General features: G+C 34.7%; 1 protein-coding gene and 1 pseudogene across 1 annotated transcript in view; one reads left to right on the top strand and one right to left on the bottom strand.

Annotated features, from left to right (window-relative positions):
• LOC121030030 (laminin subunit alpha-2-like) overlaps nucleotides 1-13,425 on the bottom strand; it is a 195,389-nt gene that overhangs the window by 169,465 nt on the left and 12,499 nt on the right. The gene's annotated exons all lie outside the window — the stretch shown is intronic.
• On the top strand, nucleotides 1,264-1,396 carry LOC121030148 (uncharacterized; annotated as a pseudogene).

Raw genomic sequence — 13,425 nt, 5'->3', positions numbered from 1 at the left:
CATAGATTCTTCAAAGTCAACCACAGACTGATCTAAAAAAACAGATGAGCAGTTAAAAAAGGGAAATACGTATGTACGTATGTACAGTATGTGTTTTTGTATGTATTTTTTTAAGAAAAGCAATGTGTTTTTTTTTTTCCATTATTCTTTCTGTCTTGTTCATGTGAGCCTGAGTGGAATGGTTACAGAATGTTTTGACAAAGGCAAGTAGATGTTGATTTTCAGCACTTGGCCAAATATTGAATGTATCGCAATGGCATTCAGGCAAAGTTCCATGTGAAGCGAAATGTTTCAAATGAGACCAACCTTCTCCCATCTCAGCCTTACCTTTATCACAGAATAGGGTGTAGCAACAAACTGCTACAAGTAGAGCTATTCATAAATGGGTCTAATTGTTTCAAGTGTTCCCTTACTCAAAATCAGTAATTTACACAGGGTATAGGAACATTTGGGGAAAATGTTTTTGTTTGTAAAAAAAAAAAAAAAACAAAAAAACATTAATTTGAAAATTACCACATATTACAAATACTGTATTGAATTTAGGAATTTATTTATAAAATACTATACAATATTAATATCCTGCCAAACTTAAGAACACATTTTAGACACTATAAATGAAAACATATTTAGATTCAGTAGTAATGAACTCAGAAATGACTAGCCCATGTTCAATTCTGTTTGTTTTAGAGAATTTTCTGTCTTTGCCTTAACACTTAAGTAAATGAATTATCTTAAGGGTCATCTAAATTGAGGTTCCTGGGTGACCCAGTCGGTTAAGGGCCCAATTCGGCTCAGGTCATGATCTCGCAATTATTGGGTTTGAGCCATGCATTGGGCTCTGTGCTGACAGTGGAGAGCCTGCAGCCTGTTTCTGATTCTGTCAACTTCTCTCTCTGTCCCTCCCCCACTCACACTCTGTCTCTCTCTCAAAAATAAACAAACATTGAAAAAAAAATTTTTTTAAGAGTCATCTAAATGGAGGTGTCCAGGAATTCTGACTTTGTTGTCTACCTAGGTAGTAAATCTTTCAAATTAAAACAAATATGGGACTCCTGGGTGCCTCAATCAGTTAAGCGTCCAACTTTGACTCAGGTAATGACCTCATAGTTTGTGAGTTTGAGACCCATGTTGGGACAGCTTGGAGCCTGCTTTGGATTCTTTGTCTCCCCCTTTCTCTGTTCCTTCCTCACTCGTGTTCTGTCTGTCTCTGTCTCTGTCTCTCTCTCTCTCTCTCAAAACTAAACATTTAAAAAAATTAAATCAAGCTTTGTGCAGTGGCAGTATCGTAGCCAATGAGGTTTATCCGAGGCACGATTATTGCTAATTAAAAAAATTAAATCAAATTAAATTAAAACAAAGAAGTAAATTAGAAATAAAGCAAATTCTTCTTCTGAGGTGAGCACAACTATCTCAAAACTATCCTGGAGACTGGGTTGGGATGCACTGGGGCCAGGAGCTGTACTGAACTGAAGCAGCTATTATGTGCATTTTTATGGAGTATTGCACAGTTAAATTATAGAGGTCAGCTCTTATCCTAAGTTGTATTTCTTTGTTGTTCCCTTCATGTTTGTTTGTTTGTTTGTTTTTGCTAATTTCAACTTTCACTTTTCTAACAAACACGTATATATTTTCTAAGGTACAAAATCAAATGTGCCTAATAACTATTCACACAGTATTTAGCTCCCTTTTTATGCCAGGAAGCCAATGAGCACAAACCATTGACTTGAAATGTCAATGTGGTACAATATCCCCAAACCATGTGGCTTTCAAGAGTCATGACAGTTAAACAACTGATGCAAACCTTGACACATATAGAACTTTTTTTTTTTTTTAAATACAAATAAAATCCTTTCTTGGGGCACCTGGGTGGCTCAGTTGGTTGAGCGTCCGACTTCGGCTCAGGTCATGATCTCACAGTCCATAGGTTCAAGCCCCGCATCGGGAACTGTGATGACACAGCCTGGAGCCTGCTTCAGATTCTATGTCTCCCTCTTTCTCTGCCCCTCCCCTGCTCCCATTCTGTCTCTATCTCTCTCTTTCTCTCAAAAATAAACATTAAAAAATTAAAAAAATAAAATAAAATCATTTCCTATTTTTCTGTAACTTATTAAAGTTGGAAATTATTCTGGTTAACAGCCTTGAGAAAAAAAGGAGGAGAAAGTTAGTTTTCCTCTTCTCTTCTAATTTTTTTATCTTCCATTTCCCCACAATCCCTTTTTTTATTTCTCTAAATTTTGGACTAGGTTTGCCATATTCATACCTACAACAGAAGGAAGACAGTTGCCTTTAATGACATTCACACTTACTCTCAGAAGGTATGGAAAACTTTGCCTGTGATATTAAAAACTTTTTTTAGTATTTATTTATTTTTGATAGAGAGAGAGAAACAGAGTACAAGCTGGGAAGGGGCAGAGAGAGAGGGATACACAGAATCTGAAGCAGGCTCCAGGCTCTCAGCTGTCAGCATAGACCCCCACATGGGACTCAAACTCCTGAACCAGGAGATCATGACCTGAGCCAAAGTCAGAGGCTTAACTGACTGAGCCACCCAGGCGTCTCATTGTCTACGATATTAAAAACAGTCTACATAGCAGATAAAATTTCCCTTTTCTTGAACACAAACCTCAGTTATAAACTCATTTAATTTAGATTGACAATGTGCTGAGGTAATTCCATTACATACAAAAACGTTATGCCTGGTATATTTTGAGTATATTTTATTGCTAATAAGCACCTCTAATCTGCTCTGAGGGCTTGGCTCTGAGTGCTTTAATACTGCAGTTATAAAATATAGTGTAGACAATGCTCACAAATCAGATTCCAAAGGGAGTAGTAGTTTTAGTCACTATATTGCTGTAAGCTACAAGTAATCAATTTTTAAAACAGGGATTTTATATTAGAATACCTCTAGTTAATAATAAGTGAACCCAAAGTATCAGTGTCATCTAAATAAACAAGTAAAGAGATAGCTTAAGTTTATATGGGTGTTTATCCAATATAAAAAGTCATAAGAATTCTGGGGAGGAAAGCTAATGTTTTTTTTCACAGAAATTTTTCTTATTTGGGGTAAAAATATATGAGTGAAATAAATCATTATAATAATTGGTTAAATCAATGACAGAGTGTCTTATTCTTTGGCTGAAGTAATCAAACTAGAAAAGTTACTGAAAATATGAAATTTGAAAGTTAAGAAATTTCCAGCTACTGAGAAATGCTAACCCAGCGATGACCTTTCTCACAACTTCCAAAGTTCATCAGAGCCAAAAACTTTCCTTGCGGCGTCCCCGCTTCAGTTTTCATAATCTCTCAGGAGGACACATTTCCTTTTATTTTTTTTTAATTTTTAATGTTTATTTATTTTTGAGAGAGAGAGAGAAAGACAGAGCATGAGTGGGAGAGGGGCAGAGAGAGGGGAGACACACAATCCAAAGCAGGCTCTAGCCTCTGAGCTGTCAGCACAGAGCCCAGTGCAGGGATCGAACTCACGAACCGTGGGATCATGACCTGTACTGAAGTTGGACACTTAACAGACTGAGCCACTCCGGTGCCCCAGGAGGACACATTTCCAAAATTTAGTTTTGAGCTTCCCTTCTCTCCTCATAAAATAACCTCTTTCCTTACTAATAGTTAAGTGTAAACGTAATTCTTTCTTTTCCCAGTTCATCAACTCTGTTTTAACTTACCTGCCTCTCTGATCAGTCATACCTACAGCCCATGCTATGTTCTCCTGACTGCTCTTTTCCAGGTCTGCCCATCAAAATTTGTTTCTCCACTCAAAAAAGAGGGTTTAAGGAAACTCACCGCAACATAATAAAGGCCACATATAACAAACCCACAGCTAACGTGTCACTCGATGGTGAAAAACTGAAATGTTTTCCTCTATGATCAGAAACAAGATAACAGTGTCCATTCTTGCCACTCTTATTCAACATAGTACTGGAAGTCCCAGCCATAGCAATCAGACAAGAAAAAGAAATAGAATGCATCCAAATTGATTTAAAAAAAAAGTAAAACTATCACTGTCTGCAGATGACATAATACTATATATAGAAAACCCTAAAAACTCTGCCAAAAAATTGTTAGAACTAATCAATAAATCAATTCAGTAAAGCAGCAGGATACAAAATTAATACTAATAAATCTGTTGCATATCTGTGCATTAAAAATGAAGTAACAGAAAAACAAATTTTTTTAAATCCCATTTACAATTTCATCAAAAAGAATAAAATACCCAAGGATAAATTTAACCAACATGAAAGACCTGTGCACTGAAAACTGCAAGACATTGATGAAAGAAACTGAAGATGATACAAACAAATGGAAACATACTAGAGGATTAGAAGATTTAATATTGTTAGAATTTCCGTAATACCCAAAGCAATCTACAGATTCAATGCAATCCCTATTAAAATAACAACAGCTATGGGGCGCCTGGGTGGCGCAGTCGGTTAAGCGTCCGACTTCAGCCAGGTCACGATCTCACGGTCCGTGGGTTCGAGCCCCGCGTCGGGCTCTGGGCTGATGGCTCAGAGCCTGGAGCCTGTTTCCGATTCTGTGTCTCTCTCTCTCTCTGCCCCTCCCCCGTTCATGCTCTGTCTCTCTCTGTCCCAAAAATAAATAAACGTTGAAAAAAAATTAAAAAAAAAATAAAATAAAATAAAATAAAATAACAACAGCTCTTTTCACAGAAATAGAAAAAAATAATCCAAAAATTTATATAAACCACAAATGACCCTATATAGTCAAAGCAATCTTGAGAAAGAAGAACAAAACTAGAGGTAATACAATCCCAGATTTTAAGGTATACTACAAAACTAAGTTATCAAAATAGTATGGTAGTGGCTCAAAAGAGACACACAGATCAATAGAATACAATCTAGAGCCCAGAAATAAACTCATGCCTATATGGTCAATTAATCTATGACAAAGGAAGCAAGGATATACAATGGGTAAAAGGCAGTCTCTTCAATAAATGGTGTTGGGAAAACTGGACATGTATATTCAATAGTATGGAACTGGCCTGCTTTCTCACCATACACAAAAATAAACTCAAGTGGATTAAAAATTGAATGTAAGACTTGAAGCCATAAAAATCTTAAAAGGAAAGTAATCTCTTGGACATTAGCCTTAGCAACATTTTTTTTTTTTTTTTTTGGCTATGTCTCTTTAGGCAAGGGAAACAGAAGCAAAAATAAACTAGTAGGACTACATCAACATAAAAAGCTTTGCCACAGTGAATGAAACCATCAATACAAAAACCAACCTACTAAATGTAAAAAGATATGTGCAAATATATATCCCATAAGGCATTAAAATCCAAAATAAATAATGAACTTACATGACTCAACACCAAAAAACACAATAAATCCATTAAAAAGTGGGAGAAGAATCTGAAGATATTTTTCCAAAGAAGATATACCAAGGCCCACCGACACGTGAAAAGATGCTCAATATTACTGAATCACCAGGGAGATGCAAATGAAAACCACAATGAGATATTACCTCATGCTTATCAATATGGGTAATATCAAAAAGGTAAGAAATAACAAGTGTTGGTGTGGATATGGGAACCCTGGTACACTATTGGTGGGAATGTAAATTGGTGCACCTACTACGGCTAACAGTATTGTAGTTCTCAAAAAAATTTAAAAAATATAATCCACTAATTCCACTGATAGGCATTCGCCCAGAGAAAGCAACCTAAATGTCTATCAATAGGTAAATAGATAAACAAAATGTAGCATATATATAATGAATACACATGCAACGAAATACCAGTCAGCCATAAAATAGAACAAAATCTTGCCATTCTCAACAACATAGATGGACCTAGAGGGTATTCTAATAAGTGAAATAAGTCAGACAAATACCATAACATTTCATCTATTTGTGGAATCTAAAAAACAAATAAATGAACAAATAAGCAAACAAAAATCCACAGAAACAGACTATAAACAAAGAACACATTGGTGGTTGCCAGACGGAGGTTATGACAGGAAGGGCAACATAGGTGAAAGGGGTTAAGAAGCACAAACTTACAGGCATAAAATAAATAAGTAATGGAGAGTAAAAAGTACAGGATAGAGAATATAGTCAGTAATATTGTAATAACTATGCATGATGACAGATGGTAACTACACTTACCACGGCGAGCACTGTAATTTATGGAATTGTTAAATCACTATTTTATACACCTGAAAGTAACATATTGTTTGTCAATTATACTTCAATAAAAAATAAAATTAAATAACACAACATAATTAGAAAACATTCTTCCCTTCTGTTAGGCTCAGCCAAATTCACCACTTCTGTGAAATTGTCTCTACTCCTATAAAATGGAAATCTTTCTAATTCCCTGAGACTCTAAAACACATTTTTAATAACTTTATTAAGGCCTTTTCCACCTACAAAGTGCCTTTATTAATCTCCCTGTACATATACATTTATTTTCTTCTCTACTTACACAATTCTTATAGGAAAAAATTATGTTTTGCTCACCTCTATATGTACAGTATAGAAAACCTTTTCTTATTCATAGTACATGTTCAACACATTCTTGTCTAATGAATAAATTGGGATTTTTCTTTTCACATAATTATTATTATTGCTTTACCCATGATAATAATACTGCATAACAATTAGCTAACAAGTAACTAATATCCTGCTTTAAAAGTTGAACAAAGCACATTTGTTGTCTCATATATCTATGTAAAATTTTTGGAAAACTTAAATCTTCCAGAAAGTCTCTTAAAGAATAAAATTTTCCTATATAGACCAAGCTTTTTAATCCTTGTTTTTTTTTTGTAGGTCTCTACAAGAGAAATAAAGGAGTAGAAAGAAAAATGATCAATTATGGTATCATCCCTCATCCCAAAGTTAGCTTGCCCAACATTTATGCTTGGATTGTTATCACTATATCAAGATCATGACATTGTTTTCAGACAGTAAGATAATATAACTACTTTGGAGAACAACTTTGCTGTTACTTATAAAATTAAATGTAGGGCGCCTGAGTGGCTCAGTCAGTTAAGTGTTCAACTTTGGCTCAGGTCATGACCTCGTGGTTCATGAGTTTGGGCCGTATGTCTGGCTTTGTGCTGACAGCTCAGAGCCTGCAGCCAGCTTTGGATTCTGTGTCTCCCTCTCTCTCTGCCCCTCCCCTGCTCGTGCTCTCTCTCTGTCTCAAAAATAAATAAACATTAGAAAAAATTTTAATTAAATGTATATGTACCATGCAACTCAGGAATTCCACTCCTAGATAAATATAAGAAATGAAAACATATTCATAGAAAGACATGTACACAACTTGCATATAGCAGACTCATTCAGAATATCTAAAAACTGGAAGCTAAGGGGCACCTGGGTGGCTCAGTCAGTTGAGCATCTGACTTCGGCTCAGGTCATGATCTCACAGTTCATTGAGTACAAGCCCTGCATCGGGTTCTGTGCTGACAGCTCAGAGCCTGGAGCCTGCTTTGGATTCTGTGTCTCCCTCTCTCTCTGCCCCTTCCCCGCTCATGGTCTGCCTCTCTCTGTCTCTCAAAAGTGAATAAACATTAAACAAAATTTGTTTAATAAAATAAAATAAAAAAATAAAAACTGGAAGCTGAATGTTATTAGTAGGTATTAAATTAAAACTTGAGATACATTCATACATTAGAAACTCTTGGCAATTTAAAAGAACAAAATATATGAACAAAAAATTATATGATTTTTTGCAGACATTAGGCTGAAAGAAGCAAACACAAAAAAGTACATAGTTGATGATTCACGTAATGGAATTTCTAGAACAGATGAAACTAATCAGATAAGAGGTTGTGGGGATAGAAGGAGATTGCAAAGAGCAAGCGTTTCTGAGAAAGTGGAAATGTTCTATTTCTTGATCAAAGGGGTAGTTACATGGGCATATACATTTGTCAAAGTTATCAATCTGTATACTTATGTGTGAATTTTATTGTATGTAAATTGTACCTCAAAAAAGTTGGTCTTTTTTTTTTTAAAAGAAAAAGGTGACATTATATCATAATGTAAATATCTTACAATCCAGACAGGTCTGATTTCCTCAGCTATTAGAATGATACCTGCATAATACCAGTCTTCAGGGATCTCAGGAATTGTTGAAATAAAGTAAATAAAATGCCTGACATAAAATTAGTACTACTTTGATAGAACAGAAAAATGGTTAAAGCTTATGAAAGATATATGGAAATAAGAGGTTTAAACTCAAATACAGACTATATTTCCCCCCAAATTCTTATTACACACACCTACATAAATGTACATAACCTAGCTAATTAATCAAAATCCGTATTTCAGAACACAACAGTGGTTTAACTGCAAGGCATCAGGTAGGCCAGGGATTTAAATAATAGTTACCATGAAGGTGTATTTTAGAAATAGAGTTGTTATATCTGGTTTAGTAGTTTATACTATAAGAAACTATCACCCAGAACATAAGGCGTAGTGTAGAAGACTTTCAAAGTTATCTGGTTACTGGAACTTTATATCGCCGTTCAGATGAGTATTGGTCAACCAATTTCCAACTGAAACTATAAAATGGTTTATTATTCATTAAGTTCCTTAATTCCTTCATCCATTAAAATTTGCATATAAGCAAAAGAAAAACATACCCATCTTGAGAAAGAGACATTATTCTGTTAACTCCCACACATATACAAGAAGGCTAATCTTAAACAGCTGTCCTTTTCTTTAACTAAATTAACAATGCTTATTATATTCTGGCTTCCAGATGCAGAACAACATGTTTCATGTTAATATGCCTAGTTTCTGACCTGGCAATAACACTGAAGGACTCAGCAGGAAATTTGGCCTCCAGATACTCTTATCTTGGGGGATAGATACAAAGGAAAACAATTCTCTGAATCACTTTATTGTGGAATTAAAAATGTTCATTAGGACTGTTGTCAAGAGCATTTCTATTCCAAATCCGTTACTGTATGTTACAAACAGGATGTCTCCAAACCAAGCTGAAAAACTAAAACTGTGGGTGGCATAATGATGAAATACAAAGCTGTATCTTGAGGTAGTTACTAACTCTGCAACCCGTTTCTCCCCGAACAGGAAAGAGCAGGAAAAGGGAAAGAAGGAAAGCAGTGGTAAGGTTCAAGGACAGACCTAGGGGGTGATCTTGACCTGGATGAATTTAAAATGTTCTTACTACCAAAGTGGACTGAGTTGATGTGGCCTAAGCATTGCTCATTCCTGGATCTCAGACCCTTGAAATGCCCCTCTGAACCAAAGGGGCCCCTCTGAGCCAAAAAAGAGATTACCTGTAGCTGATGCCTATATCTGAGATCCAGGGAAAGAGGAGGAGATCCCAGCAAGTGCCCTCTCAGAACTGGAAGTTCACTGTCTTGGTCACTTTCTTCAACCCAGGCCCCCCTCCATCAACCCTTTCCCCACATCCACAGCACCAAGCTCTGCCAATCAAATCCCCCCGAACAAGTTTTCAGATAAAACAGCTTATTCCCACTATGCTTTTTCCCCTGAGTTTGAGACCAAATAAGTATTTTCATTTCACTCTTTAGAAGCACTATGTAAAACACTTAATTTTCTACAAGAGCTTCCATAATTAAGTATGAAATAAAAGAAAGTTGCAAGAGAAAGCTACAGCTTAAGATCCAAAAAGTCTTCATGAAGTGAGCAAATACAGAAAACTCAAACATGTATAATCCCTAAGTTTTATCTCATTTTTATCCAATAGTCGCAAACACATTAAAAAATATTTGCAAATGATTTCACAAGGGAAAAAAAAAAAGCTACCGTGAAATCGAGCAATGGAGTTTCACAGAACTTTTCTACACAACAACTATGTAAATCAATAGTAGTCTCTTTGAAACAGAATTGAAAGCACACACAATGCATTTTAATGCAGAATATAAAAAGACACTAGATCTGTAATTCTACTAAATGTCAACGATACTGTAACCCACTTACTGTGGAGTCAGAGATAATGAAATTCCATTTATAGCAAAGTAGAATGGAAGTCTAAAATTACGTCAATGGAATATAATGCACAAAATACAATTCCAGTAATGGTGGACGTCTTATTAGAAAGAAATCTTGGTGAAATGATGATTTCACTGTAAGTCTCCCATATCCCTCAACGCGATATTCAAAATAACATTAGATTTTAACATCAATATTTTACTAAGCAAATTATAACAAATTCAATTTATAATTCCCTAATATATGAAACAATACACAAAGCTACCACAGAAGACAGAAAACACATATGTGTTAAAAAAAACAATATAATATACATATTTTAATTTGTATCTGGTTATATTTATGAATAAAATGCAAAAATGATTTAAACACTTCAATTAACTGGAGGAAGGAGTATTATCCTACATACGTAGATAAAATAAATGCATATTTCCCTCTGGAGAACATGAGAAAACATCATTTCTGGGCTAAGTGAAAAAAAAAACATGTCATAGCATATTCAATTTTTAAAAATCACATCCTTACCATCCATAAATATTATTATAATGTCTCAATTTTCATATTAGCTTTATCCTTTTTTAAAAAAATTACTATGTTCATATTAGAGACATGATATTCATATTTGGGATTTAGAAAATCTGGGATTCTATTTTTCTCCTTTCTTATATTTTCAGGCTAAAGCATCCATTTCAAGTATTGATTCTCCTTTCCTCTAACTGCGGGGTATACTCATTTATACAGTGCAATAGTCAAAAGCTTTGTGTAGAAGAGGCATAGAAATGATGGTAAAACAGGAAAACACTCTAGATATCAGATACTACACAAATGTAAAGTATATGATAGTGGCATGGTGGAAATGGAGACTGTTAATTAAGACCATCAGAGAGAATTTGATTTTGTCCCCCGTGAAAACCATAACTATGTTATGCAGTTACTTACATTTAGACATTTACTTTATAGGATCTCTTCTATCTGAAAGTTATATTAGCTAATCACCGAACACAAAATGTGTTTAATATTAATTCCCAGTTTAGGCAGAATATTTAACTTGAACGAAATTTGCTAGTATGCTAATAATTCTATAGTTGAGTGCAAAATTTCTTCATTATTTGATTCATATTATCTTTTCAATCACTTACGGCCTCTTTATTTATTTTTTATTTTAGAGTGTGTGTGTGTGAGTTGGGGAGAGAGGCTGTAGGAAAGGGCGGCGGTGGCGGGGGGGGGGGTGGTGGGGGGGAACCTAAGCCACCAGTTCCATATATGGAGCCTGACACAGGGCTCAATCCTAGGACCCTAGGATCATGACCTGAGTTGAAATCAAAAGTTGGGACACTCAACCAACTGAGCCACCCAGGTGTCCCTACTGTCTCTTTATCCATGAATACATACCAAGAGAATAAAAATTAAAGGGCATGTCAAAATCCTATGCTCTTTAAGTAAATTCCCAATTGAAAATGTTCCTGTGACCTAGTAAGTTCACATAGAATTCAATCCCTAGGTGATTCAATTGGTATTAAAAAGAAGAAAACATAATTTCAACACAAATTCCACTCCTCCCATACTCTCAGGACATAAACACATAAATCAAGCAAGAAAAATAAGAATAAAATAAATAAGAAAAATAAGAATAAAAATAAAAATAAATAAAAATAAAAGGGGTGCCTGAGTGGCTCGTTAGGTCAATGCCATTGCAAATGGCAAAATTTCATTCTTTATGTCTGAATAATATTCCATTGTATGTGTATATGTGTACATATGTGTGTGTATATGTACACACACACACGTCACACCTTCTTTACACATTCATCTATTGATGGACAATTGGGTTGCTTCCATAACTTGGCTATTATAAATAATGCTGCTATAAACATAGGGGTATGTGTATCCCTTTGAATTAGTGTGGGGTTTTTTTTTGTATTTTCTGAGTAAATATTCAGTAGTGCAATTATTGAATCATAGTGTAGTTCTATTTTTAACTTTCTCAGGAAATTCCATACTGTTTTTCACAGTGGCTGTACCAGTTTGCATTCCCTACCCCCAATTGTACAAAAGGGTTCCATTTTCTCCACATTCTCTTCACACTTTTTGTTTCTTGTGTTTTTGATGTTAGCCATTCTGACAAGTGTGAGGGGACATCTCATTGTAGTTTTGATTTGCATTTCCCTGATTTAAGTGATAATGAGCATCTTTTCATGTGTCTGCTGACCATCTGCATGTCTTCTTTGAAGAAATATCCATTCATGTCTTCTGCCCATTTTTAAATTGGATCATGTATTTTTTGGGCATTGAGTTGTATCAGTTCTTGTTATATTTTGGATACTAACTCTTTATTGAACAAGTCATTTGCAAATATCTTCTCCCATTCAGTAGGTTTCCTTTTATGTTTTCTTTGCTGTGCAGAAGATTGTTATTTTGATGTAGTCCCAATAGTTTACTTTTGCTTTTATTTTCCCTGCCTCAGGAGTCACATCTAGAAAAAGGCCTCTACAGCCAATGTCTAATAAGTTACCGCCTGTATTCTCTTCTAGGATTTTTAAGGTTTAAGAAGGTCTCACATTTAGGCCATTAATCCACTATGAGTTTATTTCAATGTATACTAACTCCAGTTTCATTCTTTTGCACATAGCTGACCAGTAAGTAGAACTTTCATCTTAATAGGCATTTTAACCTTGTGCATTACAATACTTGTCTAAAAAGTCCTCTTATACAGAAAAGTTCTAAGCCAAGAAATATTCATTCTTCATCCAAAGCTTTAAAAATTGCTCAGCTCTTACTGGAATATCTTTAGGAAAAAAAATATACCTCAAAAGCAAGATACAGTATTCTATAATATTATATTTATCTCTTAAGTGGTATTGATAACAATATGCTGTATCTGTGCCACTGTGTTTCAGTATTTGTGGAAATTTATCTCATAAAAATATTGATTCAGACTATAAAGGCATTAAGAAAAATAATACATGTAATATTTTTTAAAAGGCACCCTTTGGGTCTGTCCAAAGAGTGGCTTCTTCATTCGTTTTACAATTTTTTTAATTAAATGCCTACCATATGCCAAACCAGAGACTATAGAGGAAGTAGGTAAAAATAAAAGACAAATAGTCCTATTGGTGTGTAACTTATGTTATTAATTTCTAACTGTTAAATGGCTTAAAATCTTAAAAGAGAATAACTGGTGAAATGCCCTTCTAGGTTTGTGCAATAGCAATAGCTCTTGAAGTTTGTCTGAATATGATTGGTCTTTCAACTTATTACATAATTGAAAATCATAAAGAGGATAGATTCATTACATATGTGAAACACATTTTACTTAATCCAAAGTAGCCCAAACACAGTAGGGGTTAATTTTTTTAATAGACCTGGAAATAGCTTCAGAGGGCAATGTTTTGTCCAAAAAAAGAAAAACATATATATATATATATATATATATATATACACACACACACACACGTG

Source organism: Herpailurus yagouaroundi, unplaced genomic scaffold (genome assembly GCF_014898765.1).
Source record: "Herpailurus yagouaroundi ecotype Mexico unplaced genomic scaffold, PumYag 139, whole genome shotgun sequence".
Taxonomy (NCBI): Eukaryota; Metazoa; Chordata; class Mammalia; order Carnivora; family Felidae; genus Herpailurus; species Herpailurus yagouaroundi.
This window is presented reverse-complemented; position numbering and strand designations above follow the sequence as displayed.